General features: G+C 41.2%; 1 protein-coding gene across 1 annotated transcript in view; it reads right to left on the bottom strand.

Moving 5' to 3' along the window:
• LOC119921810 (platelet-derived growth factor receptor alpha-like) overlaps window positions 1-23,454 on the bottom strand; it is a 101,037-nt gene that overhangs the window by 63,855 nt on the left and 13,728 nt on the right. Inside the window, 4 exon segments of the mRNA XM_038741838.1 lie at window positions 180-285; window positions 1,777-1,976; window positions 4,300-4,476; window positions 6,912-7,134. The gene's annotated coding sequence lies outside the window, so the exon portion shown is untranslated.

Genomic DNA, 23,454 nt, shown 5'->3' with positions numbered 1-23,454 from the left:
TAAAAAGCTTACTCCTAAAGGAAAACAATTCTGCGATTTATAAAAAGCTTACTCCTCAGGGAAAATAATTCTGAAACTAATGAAATTAACAGTATACTTTCAAACACAAATAACTCTCTCAATGGATCCTTGAAACCAGGCCCTTGGAAATAGATGAGAGAAGAGTTTCGCTTTCATACCTGTTTTCCCCCAGGGGGTCCTTGTTAGTTTGGAATCCTGATAGGGTACATGAATGGCCTCTTTACTCTTATCTCCCAGGGTACTTAATACATTGCGAAGTGCCAACTGAAAGAAATGAAAAATGATATTACCAAAACAATCTTAGGGAAAAAATCACTCCAATTATACACAACTTATAATTTTAAAAAATTTAAATTTTGGATTGAAAGCCAATTTTACTGGATTTGGTAAATTTGAGATTATAGTTTACCAGTTTTAGGATGAAATCCTGATGCATATTACTGTATAATTTGTCCAATTTAGATTTGACCTGAGGATTCTTGGAATATTGTTGCTTCAATATGGATAACCTCTAGCACCCTTGAACTTCTGGTGTGTCATTTGGTGCCCTCAAATAATTGGGTGAGTTTTTCTTGATTTAATAAAACAATGATTAACTGCTAAGCCTCTGATATTGCAAAAGTATTCACCCACGGAAAAAAACCAACACACGGACTTTAACACAAAACATATGTTAAATTTACTTTGGTGAGTTATTTCTTTATAAATATTAAACAACATCTAGAGATTAAATGCATCTCAGCTCCATTAAATGCCAGAATAACATGAACTCTAACAAGAAATACCACTAGATAGATTGGTTTGTAAATATTTTTCAAAAGCAATTTAGCAAGTTCTAATGTCACTGTCTACCTTGATCAACACATTAGTTACTACAAATACATTTTTATTAGTCCTATTTCATAGCAATGTATCCTTAATTATTTGGTTTACTTCTCAAATTATCTTACATTTATCTATTTTTAGAGAAGCAGCATGGCCCAGTGGAAAGAGCCCGGGCTTGGGAGTCAGAGGTCATGGGTTCAAATCCCAGATCCACCAATTGTCAGCTGTGTGACTTTGGGCAAGTCACTTAACTCCTTTGGGCCTCAGTTACCTCATCTGTAAAATGGGGATGAAGACTGTCAGCCCCACATGGGACAACCTGATCACCTTGAAACCTCCCCAGCACTTAGAACAGTGCTTTGCACATAGTAAGTGCTCAATAAATGCCATTATATTTATATATTTATATTTATTTTACCCCATTTGTAAAATGGAGATTAAGAGGGTAAGCCCCCTGTGGGACAACCTTATCACCTTGTAACCCCTCCAGTGCTTAGAACAGTGCTTTGCACATAGTAAGCGCTTAATAAATGCCATTATTATTATTACTTTTAAGTGAAAGACTAGAAAAATCAAATATGAATATGTCAAATAGCTATTATGTGCTAACATTTTGATATGTACTAGAATTTTAAAATAGTTTCTATATTTACTTGGTCATTAGTAAAAGCAAATAGTTTAAGCTTATTAAATATATAACTAAGATGAAAGATAGATAGGTTATGTTTTATCAAATCCAAAAAGCCCAATTATAGTTCAGAACAATCCAGGAATTGGTTACACAGAGAAGTATAATCAGAGCAAAATCAATGCATTTCTAATTCACTGCCTATGAAGTTAGTCACCACAGCCATGTTAATCTGCACATTTTTTCGCTCTTTAAACATCTTCTGCAGACGAGATGGAGTGAAAAGAAAAGCTTGCACGTACTGATAGCCTAGTAAAACAATTTTTGATCTTTCAAGTCCACAGTTGATAGAAATTCCTTCTTTGTTGCTCTCTCCGGTAGCTCCTGTTCATTTTAATCTCTCTGATCCTGGAAGTCCAACAAAGTGGAATTTGTCAGTGAGGGTTTCAAATTCATTCATCGGAGGTGATTCAGATATGATCTTGTTATCAGTCACATTTTCCTACAATCGAGAAAATAAAAATCCAAAAGACTTCATGAAAACATCATTTCTCCTATCCACCTGCCCTTCTGGGTTACCTGTGCACTTGGATATCTGTTCTTCCTCCTACTTGCGGGGCCTGACGATCTTGCATCTACCCCAGTGTTTAATACAATACTTGTCACAATGCTGCTGCTGCTAATAATAATAATAATAATAATAGTAATAATAATAATAATGGCATTTAAGCACTTACTACATGCCAGGCACCGTTCTAAGCATTGGAGTAGATGCAAGCAAATAGGGTTGGACACCGAGACTGTTGCACATGGGGCTCATAGTCTAAATTCCCATTTTACAGTTGAGGTATACTGAGACATAGAAGTTAAGTGACTTGCCCAGGGTCACAGAGCAGGAAAGTGGCAGAGCCAGGATTAGAATCCAGGTCCTTCAGTCTCCCAGGCCTGTGCTCTATCCATTAGGTGACACTGCTTCTCAAAGTGCTTAACGATTGCCACAGTTATTATCATTATCATCCTTATTATAATTGCTATTATTATTATTATCATTATTAAAACCTCACCCCTTCTGGAGTGGAGGCTGGGTAGAAGATTGGAGTCCCTGGGCAGGAATCACCATACTATTGGACCTTCAGGAGGCTCAAAGGCCACCCACTGCCCAGATTGGCCTCCCCACTTCTGCCAAGATCCCAGGGAGTGAAATCCCCTCACCCCCACAGGACCAGAGTTATACATGTGCAACCACGGTCTCTTTCCTGGAGTAATCCGATAACCTGGACCTCCCACCGGGAAGTGGATAAATATGGCCACATTTGTAGTATTTTATATTAACTTGTTTCCACTGTTTCAAGGATAACCTTCCATGGTATTCTTATATATGCTGCCATCCCAAGAAAAATGTCTTGCATCAGCCTTTCTTGCCCCTCCTCCAAATATTTCTATTCTATTTGAAGCTCTCTCCTTTCTCAGAGATGAGGTGGAGTCCTTTCAGGAGGAGAGAACCTCCATCCCAAGAAAAATGTCTTGCATCAGCCTTTCTTGCCCCTCCTCCAAATATTTCCGTTCAATATGAAGCTCTCTCCTTTCCCAGAGATGAGGTGGAGTCCTTTCAGGAGGAGAGAACCTCTATCAGTAACTACCTCCAATCAGACATGGACTGTCTCCTACCAGATGGAAAAATCCTCAATGGGCTCCTGAGACACCTTCACCACCGCCACCCACCCCAATTAAATAGGGTAAATTATCATCTGGATGGAGATAATATCTGGTTACAAGGAGACCCTTTCAGTGTGGAGAGAGGGGACATAATCTAATCAGAACATTTTGTCTTGTTGTCTGTCATCCCCTTCTAGACCATGAGCTCGTTATTGTGTAGGGACCGTCTCTATATGTTGCCAACTTGTACTTCCCAAGCGCTTAGTACACTGCTCTGCACACAGTAAGCGTTCAATAAATACGATTGAATGAATGAATGAATGAATATCACCTGCCTGGACAGAGCGCGCTAGTCTTATCGTGATCAGAACCAGACTGTCCAGGGTGTGACGGTGAGTTTCTGACAATGCAGTTCATCGACGGAGAAACGTAATATCCTTGAAATTGAGAATTCCTGTTTATCGAACACTAGGCATGGGTTGCTTGACAATCTGTCATTGTGTGGCCAAAGTATACTAGTTTCAACAACAATGAATATTCTTTCATTCATTCATTCAATCGTATTTATTGAGTGCTGACCATGTGCAAAGCACTCACTGTAGTAAGTGCTTGGGAAGTACAAGTCGGCAGCATATAGAGACGGTCCCGACCCAAGAACGGGCTCACAGTCTAGAAAGGGGAGACAGACAACAAAACGAAACATTTTTAATTTGATAAATATGAATTTCCTATGTTCTAGTCACCATTCCAAAATTCAATAAAAAGGAGGTATTCTGGTGTCAAGTAAATTCTAAATAAGTTTCTTTTTCTGAAAAATGTATACTATACAAATGTATTTTATCATTCGCAATATTTTTAAAAAGTCAGACTGCTCTTTCAGTCAGAACACAAATGTTAAAATTAAATCAACTTTGAAAACAGCTACCTGATTGTGTTCAATATTAACGTTGGTATAGATGTAGAACATATATGTAATAGTAATAATAATGCACTGAAAAAAAGAAGCCTCTACATGAAAATAGTTTAAATGTCTAAAGGGAAAAAAATCACCACTTTTAAGATGCTGGAATTTGAATAATTGAGCAAAATTGTCTTTACTAATTCCATAAGTAAAACAAGTTAGTCAAGATGTGTTCAGATGAAAACAAGTGAAAATTATTTAATATTACCTCTAAGAACTGGGAATTCACTTTGAGATCTGGAGGCGGGAGCCCATTCTTAATAACGGCTTGCTTCTGGATACACTTAGAATGATGTTTAAAAGCCCATGAGATAATACCCTGCTCTTCTTCAGTGATATAGACATCAAATCCTGTCCCCATGGTGTAGGTTTTGCCAGTACCTGTCTAAATAACAAATAGAGAGATGAACTGCTTGTCTTGTTTTTTTAAAAAAGCAACCACCATGGACATGGTAAAGAAAAAAACAATTGGCTATGAAAAGCCATTTCTGTTAAAAGCTCATTCTCTCTCATGGCTCAGTGGAAAGAGACAGGGCTTTGGAGTCAGAGGTCATGGGTTCAAATCCCGGGTCCACCACTTGTCAGCTGTGTGACTTTGGGCAAGTCACTTTACTTCTCTAGGCCTCAGTTACCTCATCTGTAAAATGGGGATTAAGACTGTGAGCCCCCCGTGGGACAACCTGATCACCTTGTAACCTTCCCAGCGCTTGGAACAGTGCTTTGCACATAGTAAGTGCTTAATAAATGCTGCTATTATTATTATTATTATTATTATTCAGATGTCACAAATGAAAAGAAATGTGTCTGGCTTTATCTCCGCCACTTAAATCAAGCCAAGGAGCTCCTTGACTCCAAAAGCTTCCAGTTGTGAAAGCAAGACATAATAGCTAGCACCCTCCATTCTCCCACCAGTTCTCCAGGAAAGGAAGCAAATTACTGTGGCAAAAACTTTGTCAAACGCAGATGAGCCTGGACCTGATCCTCCACTACCCTCCTATAACATAAAAAGAAAGGGAGCCAATGCCCCCTCCTCTATCTGATTCATCACCCCTGTGGTGGGGAATTATACCATTCTAGAGTTCAATATTTTTATGTGCATTTCTTAATGTTTAAGTTCTTGAGCCACTCAACCTATTGAAAGAAACCCCAGAACTTCTGCTCCAAACTCCCTTAGGAGCCTTGGCTGTAAACACCCCTGGGAATGGCTTTGACCATTTGTGAGAGCGAAAGAGAAAGACAGAGACAGAGACAGAGGGTTTATGTACGCATGCCCACATGCACATGACTCTGAATGTGTAGAACTAAGCTTGTATACTCAACTGAATATCCATTGCAGATTGTCTGCACATAACGATAGGCTATTGTACATCCTGACGTCTATGCTATCTGCAGTAGCTGTTATTGATATTGCATTTTGATATCCTGATCATATCGAAAGTTTAAAAATTGGTAGTTATCACTTTCCCCACAGAATATTCATTCATTCATTCAATAGTACTGATTGAGTGCTTACCGTGTGCAGAGTATGGTACTAAGCATTTGGGAGAGTACAATAAACAGACACATTCCCTGCCCACAAATAGCTTACCTGGGTAGACAGGCATTAATAAATAAATAGATTACAGATATGTACACAAGTGCTGTGGGACTGGGAGGAGGGAATGAGTAAATGGAGCAAGTCAGGGCGAGGTAGAAGGGAGTGGGAGAAGAGGAAAGGAGGGCTCAGGTAAGGAAGGTCTCTTGGAGGAGATATGCCTTCAGTAAGGCTTTGAGGTGCGGGAGAGTCATTGTCAGATTTGGGGAAGGAGGCCATTTCAGGACGGGGCAGGATGTCGGTGAGGGGTCAGTAGCAAGATAGACGAGATTGAGATACAGTAAGAAGTTTGGCATTAGAGGAGCGAAGTGTGCAGCTGGGCTGTAATAAGAGAGTAGCGAGATGAGGTAGGAGGGGGCAAGGTGATGGAGTGTGTCTAAGCCAATGTTGAGGAGTTTTTGTTTGATATGGATTTGGATGAGCAGCGACTGAAGCTTCTCGAGGAGTGGGGATCCATGAACTGAATGACTCTGTAGAAAAATGATCCAGGCAGCAGAGTGAAGTATGGACTGGAGTGGGGACAGACAGGAGGCTGGGAGGTCAGCGAGGAGGTTAGTATGGTAATCAAGGAGGGACAGGAAGAGTGATTGGATTATTGTGGCCGCAGTTTGGATGGAGAGGAAAAGGCGGATTTTAGCGATGTTGTGAAGGTAGACCTGACAGGATTTAGTGATGGGTTGAATATGTGGGTCGGATGAGGGAGAGAAGTCAAGATACTGCCACGGTTTGGGGCTTGTGTGATAGGGAGAGTGGGGACATCTACAGTGGTGGGAAAGTCAAGGAGAGCACAGGGTTTGAGTGGGAAGATAAGGAGTTCTGGTTTGGACATGTTAAGCTTGAGGTGACAGGAGAACATCAAGTAGAGATGTCCTGAAGGCAGGAGGAAATGAGAGACTGTAGAGAGGGAAAGAGATCAGGGCCGGAGGTGTAGATTTGGGTATCATTCATTCATTCATTCATTCATTCATTCAATTGTATTTATTGAGCGCTTACTGTGTACTGTGTACTAAGCGCTTGGGAAGTACAAGTTGACAACATATAGAGACGGTCCCTACCCAACAGTGGACTCACAGTCCGCATAGAAGCAGCAGTTGAAGTCATGGGAGTGAATGAGTTCTCCGAGAGAGTGAGTGTAGATGGAGAAACACATCACTACCATGTTTTCAAAAGTTAAAATGGTTTGCAGCTATTTATATGCATGTAGTCTTCCAAAATACAGTACTCACTTGTCCATGGGCACAAACGGAAGCATTATATCCCTCAAAACAACCTTCGATGAGTTTTTCTATGCACTGGGCATAGATTTGTTCTCGCTGTGATTCATTGTCAAACACGTAGTCAAAAGTAAAGGCCTTATCCTTCCTTAAGAACACATGAGGTTCTCCAGGTGTGACGAATGTACAAATACGGCAACCTTCACTTTTCTCTTGGGCGAGCTGAGGTTGGATTCTATGAAAAATAAACACGATAGTAAGTTCAATATTTAAACATAATAGCAATAGGTGTTTTAAAAAAACCTTCAAAAATTCGATGATAAAATAACAATTCCCTCATCACAATAACACTCTAGAACAGTCCAATTTATAAGCATGCACACAAAATCAATCCCTCTCAAGGCACTCAAGCCACTCAACTGAGGTAGAATTTCTCTGAAATCGATTGTGGTTGAGCCCTTTTTCTCTAAGATGGAGCAGCTTGTTGGCTCGGGGCAGAAGGGTGAGAAATCTACCTGTCTGGAACTCCAACTCTATTTTTCAATATAACTATTTATGTCCAAGAACCAGCCAGCCTGCCTATCTTCCGAAGGCTAGAGCTCGCCTCACCCCCGGCTTCTGAAACCGAAAACTGGGAAGATAGGTGAGAAAAAAGGTATCTTTCCTTACTTTCCAAGGACCATGTTCTGAAGCTTCCCTTCAATCTGATGAGGGGGAACGCTGGTTTGGAAGGATAGGCAGCCCATGCCCATTTGTAAATATTCTTACGTCTGCCCACTTGTTAGAGTGTAACGGGCAGGAAACGTGTCCTGTAATAATAATTACAGCAGATGTATTTTACTATTATTGCCTTATGCGGTCGAGTAGTGTCCAACCCACAGCGACGTCGCAGACACATCTCTCCCACCTCCGTCTGTAATCATTCTAGTAGTGTATCCGTGGAGTTTTCTTGGGGAAAATATGGAAAACTTGAGTCTCCGCCCTCGCCTGTCTACCACGCCGCTGTTGCCCAGCACAGGTGAGGTTTGACTGGTAGCAGATTGCCTTCCACTCACTAGCCACTGGCCAAGCTGGGAATGGACTGGGAATGCCTCGGCTTGACTTTCCCTCCTGCAGCTGTGACTGGCAGAGTACTGGAAACTCTCCAGGGGCGACACTGAGAGGAAGAAGCAGTGTGGCCTTGTGGAAAGAGCACGGGTTTAGGAGTCAAATGACCTGAGTTCTAATCCAGCTCTACCAGTTGAGTGCCGTGTGATCTTGGACAAGTCACTTGCTGGCCTTAGTTTCCTCATCTGTAAAGTGGAGACTCATTCTGTTCTCCCATCTACTTAGACTGTGAGCCCTACGGTGGTCTACATCGGCCCCGGTTAACTTATATTTACCACAGGACTTGGAACAGTGCTTGAAACATTGCAAGCGCTTAACAAATGAAATTGGTAGAGAAGCAGTGTGGCTCAGTGGAAAGAGCATGGGCTTTGGAGTCAGAGGTCATGGATTCACATCCTGGCTGTGTGACTTTGGGCAAGTCACTTCACTTTTCTGGGCCTCAGTTCCCTCATCTGTAAAATGGAGATGAAGACTGTGAGCCCCCCATGGGACAACCTGATCACCTTGTGACCTCCCCAGAGCTTAGAACAGTGCTTTGCACATAGTAAATGCTTAATAAATGCCATTGTTATTATTAGTATAGGTGCTCAACAAATGCCATAATTAATATTATTATTCAGAAAATTAGACACAGTCCCTGTCCCACATGGAACTGAGTGAAGACCCACTCCCCGGTGCTACTCGTGTTCAAATCCCTACTGAGAGATCACCTCCTCCAGGAGGCCTTCCCAGACTTAGCCCCCTTTTTCCTCTCCTCCTCCCCATCCCCCCCCCCGCCCTACCTCCTTCCCTTTCCCACAGCACCTGTATATATGTTTGTACAGATTTATTACTCTATTTATTTTACTTGTACATATTTACTATTCTATTTATTTTGTTAAGGATGTGCATCGAGCTTTATTTCTATGTATTGTGATGACTTGACACCTGTCTACATGTTTTGTCTTGTTGTCTGTCTCCCCCTCCTAGACTGTGAGCCCGTTGTTGGGTAGGAACCACCTTTATCTGTTGCCGACTTGTACTTCCCAAGCGCTTAGTACAGTGCTCTGCACACAGTAAGCACTCAGTAAATACGATTTATTGAATGAATGAATGAATGAACTCACAGGGTAAGAGGGAGGAAGAACAGATAGACATACCATCACTATTTTACAGGTGAGAAAACTGAAGCACACAGTGAAGTGACTTGCCCCAGGTCACATCATATATGTTGCTAACTTGTACTTCCCTAGCGCTTAGTACAGTGCTCTGCACACAGTAAGCGCTCAATAAATACGATTGTATGAATGAATGAACATCAGGCAGGAGGTGAACGCCAAGGTTGAATGGTATCCTGTCACTGGTAGGGGCTGAGATAATAATAATAATAATAATGGTATTTCTTAAGCGCTTACTATGTGCCGAGCATTGTTAACTCTGTTGTACTTTCCTAAGAGCTTAGTATAGTGCTTTGTACCCAACAGATAACCAAAAAATACCTTTACTACCACCATTACTTCTTTTTTAGTACTACTATCACCACCACACCACTACCAGTACTACCAGTAGAAGCCGCATGGCTTAATGGAAATAGCCCGGGCTTGGAAGTCACAGGTCGTGGGTTCCAATCCCGGCTCTGCCACTCATCAGCCGTGTGACTTTGGGCAAGTCACTTCACTTCTCTGCCCCTCAGTTACCTCATCTGTAAAATGGGGATTAAGACTGTGAGCCCCGCATGGGACAACATGATTACCTTGTATCTCCTCTGGCGCTTAGGACAGTGCTTGGCACACAGTAAGCGCTTAACAAATGCAGTGATTATTATTATTATTCATTCATTCATTCAATCGTATTTATTGAGCGCTTACTGTGAGCAGAGCACTGGACTAAGCGCTTGGGAAGTACAAATCAGCAACAGATAGAGACAATCCCCACCCAACAATGGGCTCACAGACTAGAAGGAGGCAGACAGACAACAAAACCAAACCAGTAGATAGGTGTCAATATATATTATTACTACGACTGCTATTACTAGTAGGGACCGTCTCTATATGTTGCCAACTTGTACTTCCCAAGCGCGTAGTACAGTGCTCTGCACATAGTAAGTGCTCAATAAATACGATTGAATGAATGAATAAATACGATTGAATGAATGAATGAATACTAGTACTCCTGAAGCAGCATGACCTAGTGGTTAGAGCATGGGCCTGGGGAATCCGAAGAACCCGGGTTCTAATCTGCTGTTGGATTTCTAGTGGGTCACACGCTCTTGGGTCGCATCCAGCGATGACTTCCTTCATTCGTTCATTCAATCGTATTTATTGAGTGCTTACTGCGTGCACAGCACTGTACTAAGCGATTGGAAAGTACAATTCGGCAACGTATAGCAACAGTCCCTACCCAACAACGGGCTCACGGTCTAGAAAGGGGAGACAGACAGCGAAACAAAACAAGTAGACACATGTCAATACCATCAAAACAAACAGAATTATAGATATATACACATCATTCATAAATTAAATAGAGTAATAAATATGTACAAATATACACAAGGGCTGTGGGAAGGGGAAGGGGGTAGGACAGAGGGAGGGAATGGGGAGATGGGGAGGGGAGGAGGAGCCGAGGAAAACGGGGGGGCTCAGTTTGGGAAGGCCTCCTGGAGGAGGTGAGCTCTCAGTAGGGCTTTGGAGGGAGGAAGAGAGCTAGTTTGGCAGATGTGTGGAGGGAGGGCAGTCCGGGCCCGGGGGAGACGTGGGCTGGGGGACGATGGCGGGACGGGTGAGAACGAGGCCCAGTGAGGAGGTGAGCGGCAGAGGAGTGGAGGGTGCAGGCTGGGCTGGAGAAGGACAGAAGGGAGGTGAGGTAGGAGGGGGCGAGGTGATGGACAGCCTTCTGTTTTTTCATCGGCACTGAAAGAATCACTTTTTTTCACCTAGCGGGCATTTGAGGAGAAAGAATGATGAGGTTACTCAGGTAGGGTCAGGGGAATTTTCTGGGGACTAAAACAAAGGGAATATAAATAAGGAAGGAAGAAGTTTTATTTGAATGTTTAAAAAAAGGGTAATAAAGCGTACTCTAAAGAAATACGGAAAATGGCACAACAGCCTGACATAAACCTATAGCTTGACTGTTTTAAAATAGAGATATCAGGAAAAACATAACACCAAAAGATACTCATTCATTCATTCAATCGTATTTATTGAGCGCTACTGTGTGCAGAGCACTGTACTAAGGGCTTGGAAAGTACAATTCGGCAACAGATAGAGACAATCCCTTCCCAACAATGGGCTCACAGTCTAGAAGGGGGAGACAGACAACAAAACAAAACAAGTAGACAGGCATCAATACCACCAGAATAAATAGAATTATAGAAATACAAACAGCATTAATTAATTCATTCAATCGTATTTATTGAGCGCTTACTGTGTGCAGGGCACTGTACTAAGCGCTTGGGAAGTACAATTCGGCAACAGATAGAGACAATCCCTTCCCAACAACGGGCTCACAGTCTAGAAGAGGGAGACAGACAACAAAACAAAACAAGCAGACGGGCGTCAATACCATCAGAAAAAAATAGATGAACTGTGACCAACCTTGTTACCTTGTATCTATATCTACTTTGTATCTATACTACCTCGTAGTATAGTGCCTGGTAGAGAAGATAGCCGGTCCCTGACTCTGGCAGCCCTGGGGATTCCAGAGGGCAGATGGGGATCAGCGCTGCAGGTGGCAAAAGCAGAGCCAGCAAAACAGCAATAGTGTTAATAATAATAATAATAATAATAATGGCAGTTATTAAGCGCTTACTATGTACAAAGCACTGTTCTAAGCGCTGGGGAGGTTACAAGGTGATCAGGTTGTCCCACAGGGGTTTTCACAGTCTTAACCCCCATTTTACAGAGGAGGGAACTGAGGCCCAGAGAAGTGAAGTGACTTCCCCAAAGTCACACAGCTGACAAGCGCCAGAGATGGGATTTGAACCCATGACCTCTGACTCCAAAGCCCGGGCTCTTCCCAGTGAGCCACGCTGCTACATAGTGTTGATGTAAAAGGAATTGCGGGAATGAATTTGTCATTACAAAAGTGCTTGGCACATAGTAAGCGCTTAACAAATACCATCATTATTATTATTATTATCTCAGCCCCTATCAATGACAGGATACCATTCAACCATCAGCAGTGATATCCTCAAACCTCAATGTGTGGGTATTTGTTTATCTCTCTATTTCTCTCTCTCTCTCTCTCTCTCTCTCTCTCTCTCTGTATATAAATATATACAAATTATTGTATAATTACAATTACATATAATATATATATATCAATATATTATGTGTAATTGTAATTATACAATAATTTATATATATTTACATACCCCTCTCTCTCTTTCTCTCTCTCTCTCTCTCTCTCTCTCTATATATATATATATATACACGCACAAATGTATGTACCCCCCACACATATGTATATACATACATATCTAATTATAGGATAACCAGTTTTAGAATGCCAGTATCATGCTGCATGACTTTATATGCTTATATTTCCCACAGAGACTGAGTAGGTCACTTAAGAAAGATAGCTAAATGACAGGTGCCATTAAAACCTTTCAAGTAAGTTGCAAAACTAAAAAAGTCATTCATCAGAACTACCAGGAGAAAAACTTAAAATTTTACATTGTAACACAATTTGGAGATCGTAAACTGACAAAATTCCTTAAATAGTCTGGGAAGAAAATGGTAGAGAATAAGTATTTGGACTGCGCAATTCCAAATATTTTGAAAAGTCTTGAACATAATAATAATAATGATGGTATTTGTTAAGCGCCTAATGTGTGCAAAGCACTGTTCTAGTCGCTGGGGGGATACAAGGTGATCAGGTTGTCCCATGTGGGGCTCACAATCTCAATCCCCATTTTACAGATGAGGTAACTGAGGCACAGAGAAGTGACATAACTTGCCCAAAGTCACCCAGCTGACAATTTTCAGAGCCGGGATTTGAACCCATGACCTCGGACTCCAAAGCCCATGCTCTTTCCGCTAAGCCACGCTTCTTCTCTAACATACCACTATATCTCACATTTTCACAACTTCTCCACGATTCTATAATCTGTATTAATATAAACAGGACTGTCACTTATACCAGACCAACAATTGTCAAGCATATTTATTGAGTGCTTACTATGTGCAGAGCACTGCACTAAGCACTTGAGAGGGTACAATGTAACAATCTAACATACTTCACTTATATCAGACCAACAATTGTCAATCATATTTATTGAGTACTTTACTATGTACTAAGCACTTGGGAGGGCATGATATAACAATCTAACATACTTCACTTATATCAGACCAACAAATGTCAATCATATTTATTGAGTGCTTACTACATGCAGGCCACTGTACTAAACACTTGGGAGGGTACGATATAACAATCTAACATACTTCACTTATATCAGACCAACAAATGTCAGTCACATTTATTGAGTGCTTTACTATGTGCAGGGCACTGCACTAAGCACTTGGGAGGGTACGATATAACAATCTAACATACTTCACTTATACCAGACCAACAATTGTCAATCATATTTATTGAGTGCTTACTACGTGCAGACCACTGTACTAAGCACTTGGGAGGGTACACTATAACAATCTAACATACTTCACTTATACCAGACCAACAAATGTCAATCATAATTATTGAGTGCTTACTACTTGCACAGCACTGTACTAAGCACTTGGGAGGGTACGATATAACAATCTAACATACTTCATACCAGACCAACAATTACTGAGTGCTTTACTATGTGCAGAGCACTGTACTAAGCACTTGGGAGGGTACGATATAACAATCTAACATACTTCACTTATACCAGACCAACCATTGTCAATCATATTTATTGAGTGCCTACTACATGCAAACCACTGTACTAAGCACTTGGGAGGGTACGATATAACAATCGAACATACTTCACGTATACCAGACCAACAATGGTCAATCATATTTATTGAGTGCTTACTACGTGCAGACCACTGTACTAAGCACTTGGGAGGGTACGCTATAACAATCTAACATACTTCACTTAAACCAGACCAACAAATGTCAATCATATTTATTGAGTGCTTACTACTTGCACAGCACTGTACTAAGCACTTGGGAGGGTACGCTATAACAATCTAACATATTTCACTTATACCAGACCAACAATTGTCAATCATATTTATTGAGTGCTTACTGCGTGCAGACCACTGTACTTAGCACTTGGGAGGGTACGATATAACAATCTAATGTACTTCACTTATACCAGACCAGCAAATGTCAATCATATTTATTGAGTGCTTTTCTATGTGCCGAGCCACTGTACTAAGCACTTGGGAGGGTACAATATAACAATCTAACATACTTCACTTAGACCAACAGTTGTCAATCATATTTATTGAGTGCTTACTACATGCAGAGCACCATACGTACTAAGCACTTGGGAGGGTATGATACAACAATCTAATATACTTCAATTATACCAGACCAACAATTATTGAGTGCTTTACTATGTGCATAGCACCGTACTAAGCACTTGGGAGGGTATGCTATAACAATCTAACATACTTCACGTATACCAGACCAACAATTGTCAATCATATTTATTAAGTTCTTTATTATGTGCAGAGCACTCTACTAAGCACTTGGGAGGGTACGATATAACAATCTAACACACTTCACTTATACCAGACCAACAATTGCCAATCATATTTATTGAGTGCTTTCTATGTGCAGAGCACCGTACTAAGCACTTGGGAGGGTACGATATAACAGTCTAACATACCTCACTTATACCAGACCAACAAATGCCAATCATATTTATTGAGTGCTTACTACGTGCAGAGCACCATACTAAGCACTTGGGAGGGTATGATATAACAATCTAACATACTTCAATTATACCAGACCAACAATTATTGAATGCTTAACTATGTGCAAAGCACCATACTAAGCACTTGGGAGGGTACGATATAACAATCTAACATACTTCATGTATACCAGTCCGACAAATGTCAATCATATTTATTGAGTGCTTACTACATGCAGAGCACTGAACTAAGCACTTGGGAGGGTACGATATAACAATCTAACATACTTCATGTATACCAGTCCGACAAATGTCAATCATATTTATTGAGTGCTTACTACATGCAGAGCACTGAACTAAGCACTTGGGAGGGTACGATATAACAATCTAACATACTTCACTTATACCAGACCGACAAATGTCAATCATATTTATTGAGTCCTTACTACGTGTACAGCACTGTACTAAGCACTTGGGAGGGTACGATATAACAATCTAACATACTTCACTTATACCAGACCGACAATTGTCAACCATATTTATTGAGTGCTTTACTATGTGCAGAGCACTGTACTAAGCACTTGGGAGGGTACGATATAACAATCTAACATACTTCACTTATACCAGACCAACAATTGTCAGTCATATTTATGGAGTGTTTTACTATGTGCAGAGCACTGCATTAAGCACTTGGGAGGGTACGATATAACAATCTAACATACCTCACTTATACCAGACCAACAAATGTCAATCATATTTATTGAGTGCTTACTACATGCAGAGCACTGTACTAAGCACTTGGGAGGGTACGATATATCAATCTAACATACTTCACTTATAGCAGACCAACGATTACTGAGTGCTTTACTATGTGCAGAGCACTGTACTAAGCACTTGGGAGGGTACAATATAACAATCAACACACTTCACTTATACCAGACCAACAATTGTCAATCATATTTCTTGAGTGCTTACTACACGCAGAGCACTGTACTAAGCACTTGGGAGGGTATGATAAAACAATCTAACATACTTCACTTATATCAGACCAGCAATTGTCAATCAGATTTATTGAGTGCTTTACTATGTGCAGAGCACTGTACTAAGCACTTGGGAAGGTACGATACAACAATATAACAAACTGCACTCTGCTGCCTGGATCATTTTTCTCCAAAACATTCAGTCCAGGTTTCCCCACTTCTTAAGAAACTCCAGTGGTTGCCCTTCCATCTCCACATCAAACAGAAACTCCTTACCATCAATCCACCTAGCCCACTCACTCATTCACTCACTCACTCAGTCACTCCCTCGCTACTCTCCAGCTACAAACGCAGCCTTCACACTTTGCTCTTCTAATAACAACCTACTCACTGTTACCTCAGTCTCGTCTATTTTAACACTGACTTCTTTCCCATATTCTGCCTCTGCCCTGGAATACTCTCCTTCTTCATATCCAAAAGACAATTAATCTCCCCACCTTCGAAGCCTAACTGAAGGCACATCTCCTCCAAGAAGCCTTCCCTAAGCATCTCCTCCAAGAAGCCTTCCCTGACTAAGCAGCCTTTTTCTTTTCTTCCACTCACTCAATCAATCAATCAATCAGTCGCATTTATTAAGCGCTTACTGTGTGCAGAGCACTGGACTAAGCGCTTGGGAAGTACAAGCTGGCAACATATAGAGACAATCCCTACCCAACGGTGGGCTCATACCTTCTGCATCTACCTGACTGGTTCCTTTATTCATCCACCCTCCCAGCCCCACAGCACTTATGTACGTATCCAGAATTTATTTATGTTAATATCTCTCTCGCCCTCTAGACTGTAAGCTCCTTGCAGGCAGGAAACTCTCCCAAGCGCTTAGTATGGTGCTCTGCACACGTAAGTACTCAATAAATACCACTGATTGATTAACAGACTGTTAACTCATATTGGACAGGGAATGCATCTGCTAACTCTCCCAAGCAGTGTGGCTTAGTGGGAAGAGCACGGGTTTGGGAGTCAGAGGTCGTAGGTTCTAATCCCGGCTCTGCCACTTGTCTGCTGTGTGACTTTGGGCGAGTCACTTGGCTTCTCTGGGCCTGTTACCTCATGTGTAATGTGGGGATTAAGACTGCGAGCCCCACGTGGGACAACCTGCTTACCTTGTATCTACCCCAGCACTTAGAACAGTGTTTGGCACATAGTAAGCGCTTAGCAAATACCATAATAATAATTATTATTATTCTCTGTGCCTCAGTTTCCTCATCTGTAAAATGGGGATTAAGACTGTCTACTTGTTTTGTTTTGTTCTCTGTCTCCCCCTTCTAGACTGTGAGCCCGTTGTTGGGTAGGGACCGTCTCTATATGTTGCCGATTTGTACTTCCCAAGCGCTTAGTACAGTGCTCTGCACACAGTGAGCGTGCAATAAATATGACTGACTAAATGAATTAATGGATGACTGTAAGCCCCACGTGGGACAACCTCATTACCTTGTATCTACCCCGGAGCTTAGAACAGTGCTTAGTGCAAAGTAAGCGCTCAACAAATACCATAATTATTCCAGCACTCAGAACAGTGCTTTGCACATGGTAAGCGCTTAGCAAATACCATCATCATCATCATCATCATCATAGTACTCTGCAAAAGTAAGCGCTCACTAAATACCAGCAATGATGATTGGTGACTTCCTGTTTAAATTACAATATAGAAGATACAACTCGATGATAAAATGTCATTTCAAGTCCTCCAAAATAATACGTCTTCCCTTTATCTATCTTTCCGATAAATATCATCTAAATACAATTGATTGGTTTCATGAGTTGGTTCAAACACGGCCCTAGAGGTAAAAAAAAATTCTGTGACCTTTGACCCCTATAAATGTTATGGCTTTACCATCTTAGGTTTCATTATCCTTGCTTGATTTTGTGCCACTTACTGCCCGATTATTCAGAGAGGTGCATGCTTGTTATCTTAATTCCTTTAGAAATTGCTTAACTCCTTAGAGCTAGCTAATTCTAAGGAAATAAAATATGCATTCGACTCAACAGAGCACGTACCAAATTGGTCACATTAATAGAGCAAGCAAGATAAAAATGCTTATCCATCTGTTGCATTTATTATCCACCCCTTTAATGAGGACAGGGACACAGGAAACTATCGAGCCTGGTAGATTCCAGAGAAGGCAGAGAAAAGGAGTGTGCTAAATTCATGGGAAGAAGTCATCCTACATTAGCATGCTCCCTTCAAAATGTGAGGTGCAAAGCGATGGAGTGAAAGTAGCCCTCTCTCATCTCTCAGATATGGAAATATATATATATATATATATATATATATATATACATATATATTTCAGATATGAAATATAGTGATATTTTCATATAAGAGGAAGAAGTGTGGCCTACGGGAAAGAGCATGGGCCTGGAAATCAGAAGACCTGAATCCTAAACCAGGCCTCGCCACTGATCTGCTGTATGACCTTAGCCAAGGCACTTAAATATCTTTCCCTCAGTTTCCTCTTCTGTGCAATGGGGATTAAATCCTAGTACCTTCTACTTAGGTCTGTAAACCCCATGTGGTACAGGGACTGTGTCCAGTCTGATTATTTTGTAGCTAGCTCCTCCAGTGTTTACTACAGTGCTTGACACATACTAAGCACTTAACGAGTCTCGTAATTATCATTAACTACTATGAGCAATTCAAGATCCAACAAGGAGGGAAAAAACACATAGTACATAGTACACATAGTAAGTGCACATAGTAAACGCTTAATAAATGCCATCAGTATTATTATTATTATTATTATTATTATTATTAGACTCAACAGCAGAAGCCAATGTGGAAGGAAGGAACCCAGGTATTTAAAATATAAATATAATACAAGGGGCAGAACAGCTGAAAACTGCACCAACTGATGTGAAAACCGGAGAAACTGGAGAAAATAAAGGTATTTATCCTAAGTACACTTATCATAAGTAACACATTTTTAGCAGGAATTTTACACGTGCATTAAATGCAACATTTCAATGCCCACATTTCAATGGGCCATTTAATACCCAGGTAGGGCTGGATTAATGCAGGAATTTTAGGGGCCATCATCCAGGAACTCAGGCTAAGGAGTCTCTTAGAAATAAACCCATAATGATATACATTAAGGTATATACAAAGAATGTATGGTAATAATAATAATAATGATGGCATTTGTTAAGTGCTTACTATGTACAAAGCACTGTTCTAAGTGATGGGGGGATGCAAGGTGATCACGTCCCACGTGGGGCTCACAGTCTTCATCCCCATTTTACAGATGAGGTAACTGAGGCTCAAAGAAGTTAAGTGACTTGCCCCAGGTCACACAGCAGACATGTGGTGGATCTGGGATTAGAACCCATGACCGCTGACTCCCAAGCCCGTGCTCTGAGTGTATTTGACATCTTATTTAAGTTAAAATACAAGATATTTTTAATACTATATTCTACATGTTTTAAGACAAAGGTAGCTACGAAATGGGTTTATGTTAAATAAAATGCAAGTTTGACATAGCATTACAATTTAACAAACTTTGGTACTCATGTGTTACATAATTAAATACTCATTTGTTTAGTTCACAGTTCTCTGGGAATGCCATGGAAAATTTGATTTATTTTATATAGAAAAGTCAATTTCTACATAAAGTCCCTTAAATCCAACTTTTCAATTCAATAAATTCCCAAGCGCGATTTAAGGTGAACCCTAATGAAATTTTGTTTATGGAAATTTTTTTACTAGCTCTGCAAGTTCCATTATCGTTAACCGTAATTTAGCTGTTGATTGTGACTTCAGTTTGTCTTTCACAACATTCACTCATCTCTAAATGTATGCTGATTACTTTGGGAAAATTCAACGGGTTCAAAACTAACTTGGCTCTTTTTTTTCCCTTTCAAAATCCATTAAGAAATGTTAGGTCGGCCTCCATCTGTAGGAATTCTAATAGAAATGATATTTATGGAGCCAAAGGCACCGTCCAGCGCTTAGAACAGTGCTTGGCACATAGTAAGTGCTTAACAAATACCATCATTACTATTACTAATCTCTTGGGAAAGTACAACACAGCACGAGACTCAATTCTAGCCCAAAAGGAGATTACAGTTTTAAAAGGGAGACAGACATCAAAAATATGAAAACAGTACACTCAGAATAAATTGAATGTTCAATTGAAACCATATGTGCACAGATGAAAAGAGTGTGTATATATAGATATGTAAGCGCTGACTGTTGGGTTGATACGATTCACGGTGTGAATAATTAATTAAGGCTTCTAGGAAGCAGAATGGCCCAGTGGATAGAGCACAACACTGGGAGTGAGAAGTACCTGGGTTCCAATCCTGCCCTCCACCATTTGTCTGCTGTGTGACCTTGAACATGTCACTTCACGTCTCTGGGCCTCAGTTACCTCATCTGTAAAATGGGGTTGAAGACTGTGAGCCCAACGTGGGACAGGGACTATGTCCAGCCCAACCTGTACTTCCCAAGCCCTTAGTACAGCGCTCTGCACACAGTAAGCGCTCAATAAATACAACTGAATGAATCAGTGAATTACCTTATATAATAATAATAATAATAATAATAATAATAATAATAATGTTGGTATTTGTTAAGCGCTTACTATGTGCCAAGCACTGTTCTAAGCACTAGGGCAGATGCAAGATAATTAGCTTGTCCCACATCTATTCCAGCTCTTAATAATAGCAATGGAATTTGTTACGTGCTTACTATGTGCAAAGCACTGTTCTAAGCGCTGGGGAGGTTACAAGGTGATCAGGTCATCCCACGGGGGGCTCACAGTCTTCATCCCTATTTTACAGATGAGGAAACTGAGGCCCAGAGAAGTGAAGTGACTTGCCCAAAGTCACACAGCTGACAAGTGGCGGAGCCAGGATTTGAACCCACGACCTTTGACTCTTAGTATAGTGCTTGGCATATAGTAAGCACTTAAATAGCACAATTTATTATTATTATTATTATTTATTAGCAGTAGGACTTAAAGGGTTTTATGAATCACGGAAGGAGTCTGTTCTGGCAGATTTGGGGAGGAACAGAGCTCTATGAATAAGGGGACAGAGGCAGGGAGACAGAAACAGGTCATGGCAGGGCCAGAACGGAGACTGGGACCTGAGGAAAAGCGGGTCAGAAGACCTGAAAAGTAAGATGCAGACAGCTGGAAGAGAACCTCAAAACCCAACAGTATGAACTTTTTATTTGAGGGAGAGAGAGATGAGCAACTACTCAAAAAGCAGCACGACTTCATGGTTAGAGCTTAGAACTGTGCTTTGCACATAGTAAGCGCTTAACAAAGGCCATCATTATTACTATTATTATTATTATTAGAGCACAGGCCTGGGACTCAGAGGCATCTGAGTTCTAATCCCAGCTCTGCCACTTGTCTGCTGTGTGACCTTGGGCAAGTCACTTCCCTTCTCTGGGCCTCAGTTACCTCACCTGTAAAATGGGGATAAAGAGTGTGAGCCCCATGTGGGACCTGTTTACTTGTGTCTATCTACCCCAGAGCTTAGAACAGTGCTTGCCATGTAGTAAATGCTTAACAAGTACCATAATTATAATAGCAATTATTATTATTATTATTGTTACAGCAGAGGCCTGGAAATCAGAATGACCTGGGACACGATCTATGCCCAACCCGAATAACTTTTATCTACCCAAGCGCTTAGTAGAATGCCAGGCACATAGTAAGTGCTTAACGAAGGCATTAAAAAAATTAAAAAAAAAAAAACAAACCCTGCCATCCCTGCCATTTCTCCTCTGAACATTTCCCCACTTTCAAGGCCCTTCTGAAATCACAATCTCCATGAGGTTTTCCTCACTTCCCCTCTATGGGAATAATTGATAATAATTAGGGAGGACATCATCCATGTCCCACATGGGGCTCACAGACTTAGTGCTTTCACAGAGTAAGCACTTAATAAATGCCATTATGATGATGATGATGATGATGATTTCAGAGATGAGGTAACTGAGACACCAGAAGTTAAATGACTTGCCCAAGGTCACACAGAAGAACTTGTCTTCTCTGTGAGACAAGGCCTCTGCCCACCTCACCCCCGGACTGTGAGCTCACCGTGGGCAGGGATTGTCTCTATATTGCTGTACTGCACTTCCCCAAGCGCTTAGTACAGTGCTCTGCACACAGTAAGTGCTCACTAAATACGATTGAATGAGTGAGTGACTGAAAAGTGTCAGAGCCAAGATTAGAACACAGGTCCTTCTAACTCTCAGAACTGTGCTTCACGATACTCCTATGAGCAATCTTTTTTTTTTGTATTTTAAAGCAGGCCAGTGCAGGTCAAAGAGGAGAGCAGAAAAGAAAGGAGCATGGAGTTATTAGGAACTAACTGTAGGGCAAAGAGAGAAAAACAGATGTAGGTATAAAAATCAAAAGAAAATGCTTTAAATGTAGTCCTAAGGAAAGTCACTGGGAAACAAACATCTCTGAATAGTAACAGACTGAGGTAAAAAGAAATTGATTCTTTAAAATGGAGAGAAAAAAATTGAATTCACCTAGCCTGGAGCCAATCTTCTAGCTATACCTCACTGTCTCTCCCACTTCATTCAGACTGTTCCCCTGGTTTGAAGCTCCCTTCCTTCTAACAGCGGACAGGCCGCTGCTCTGTCCCCATTCAGATCAAGCGTGGCTTAGTGGAAAGAGCCCAGGCTTGGGTGTCAGAGGTCATGGGTTCTAATCCCGACTCTGCCAGTCGTCAGCTGTGTGATTTTGGGCAATACACTTCATTCATTCATTCATTCAGTCGTATTTATTGAGCACTTACTGTGTGCAGAGCACTGTACTAAGGGCTTGGGAAGTACAAGTTGGCAACATCCAGAGATGGTCCCTACCCAACAGCGGGCTCGCAGTCTAGAAGGGGAAGACAGACAACAAAACAAAACATATTGACGAAATAAAATGAATGGAATAAATATGTACAAATAAAATAAATAGAGTAATAAATACGTACAAACATATATACATACATACAGGTGCTGTGGGGAGGGGAAGGAGGTAAGGTGGGAGGGATGGGGGGGGGGAGAGGAAGGAGGGGACTCACACTTCACTGCCTCAGTTCCCGCATCTGTTAAATGGGGACTAAGACTGTGAGCCCCACATGGGACAACGTGATCACTTTGTATTCCCCCCAGCGCTTCGAACAGTGCTTTGCACATAGTAAGCGCTTAACAGATACCATCATCAGCATTATTATTATTATTATCCCTCTTGAAATCCCTCCTAGGACAACGAGCCCTTCCTGATTAATTTCCCAGCTCCTGGAACCACATAACACTAAAAACTGTGGTATTTGTTAAACGCTTACTATGTGCCAGGCACTGAATTAAGCACTGGAGTAGATACAAGATAGTCAGGTTGGGCACAGTCTCTGTCCCACGTGGGGGTCACAGTCCTAATCCTCATTTTACAGATGAGGTAATTGAGGCCTTGAGAAGTAAAGTGACTTGCCCAAGGTCACACAGCAGACATGTGGCAGGGCTGGGATTAGAACCCACGTCCTCTTACTCCCAGGGCAGTGCTCTTTCCACGAGGTCATTTTACTTCACCCACCTCTAGGACTTACAAATTAATTTATACCCTTCTTACATTCATAA

Source organism: Tachyglossus aculeatus, unplaced genomic scaffold (genome assembly GCF_015852505.1).
Source record: "Tachyglossus aculeatus isolate mTacAcu1 unplaced genomic scaffold, mTacAcu1.pri SUPER_30, whole genome shotgun sequence".
NCBI classification, from domain to species: Eukaryota; Metazoa; Chordata; class Mammalia; order Monotremata; family Tachyglossidae; genus Tachyglossus; species Tachyglossus aculeatus.
Note: the sequence above shows the minus strand (reverse complement) of the source record. Positions and strands in the feature narration are given on the sequence as shown.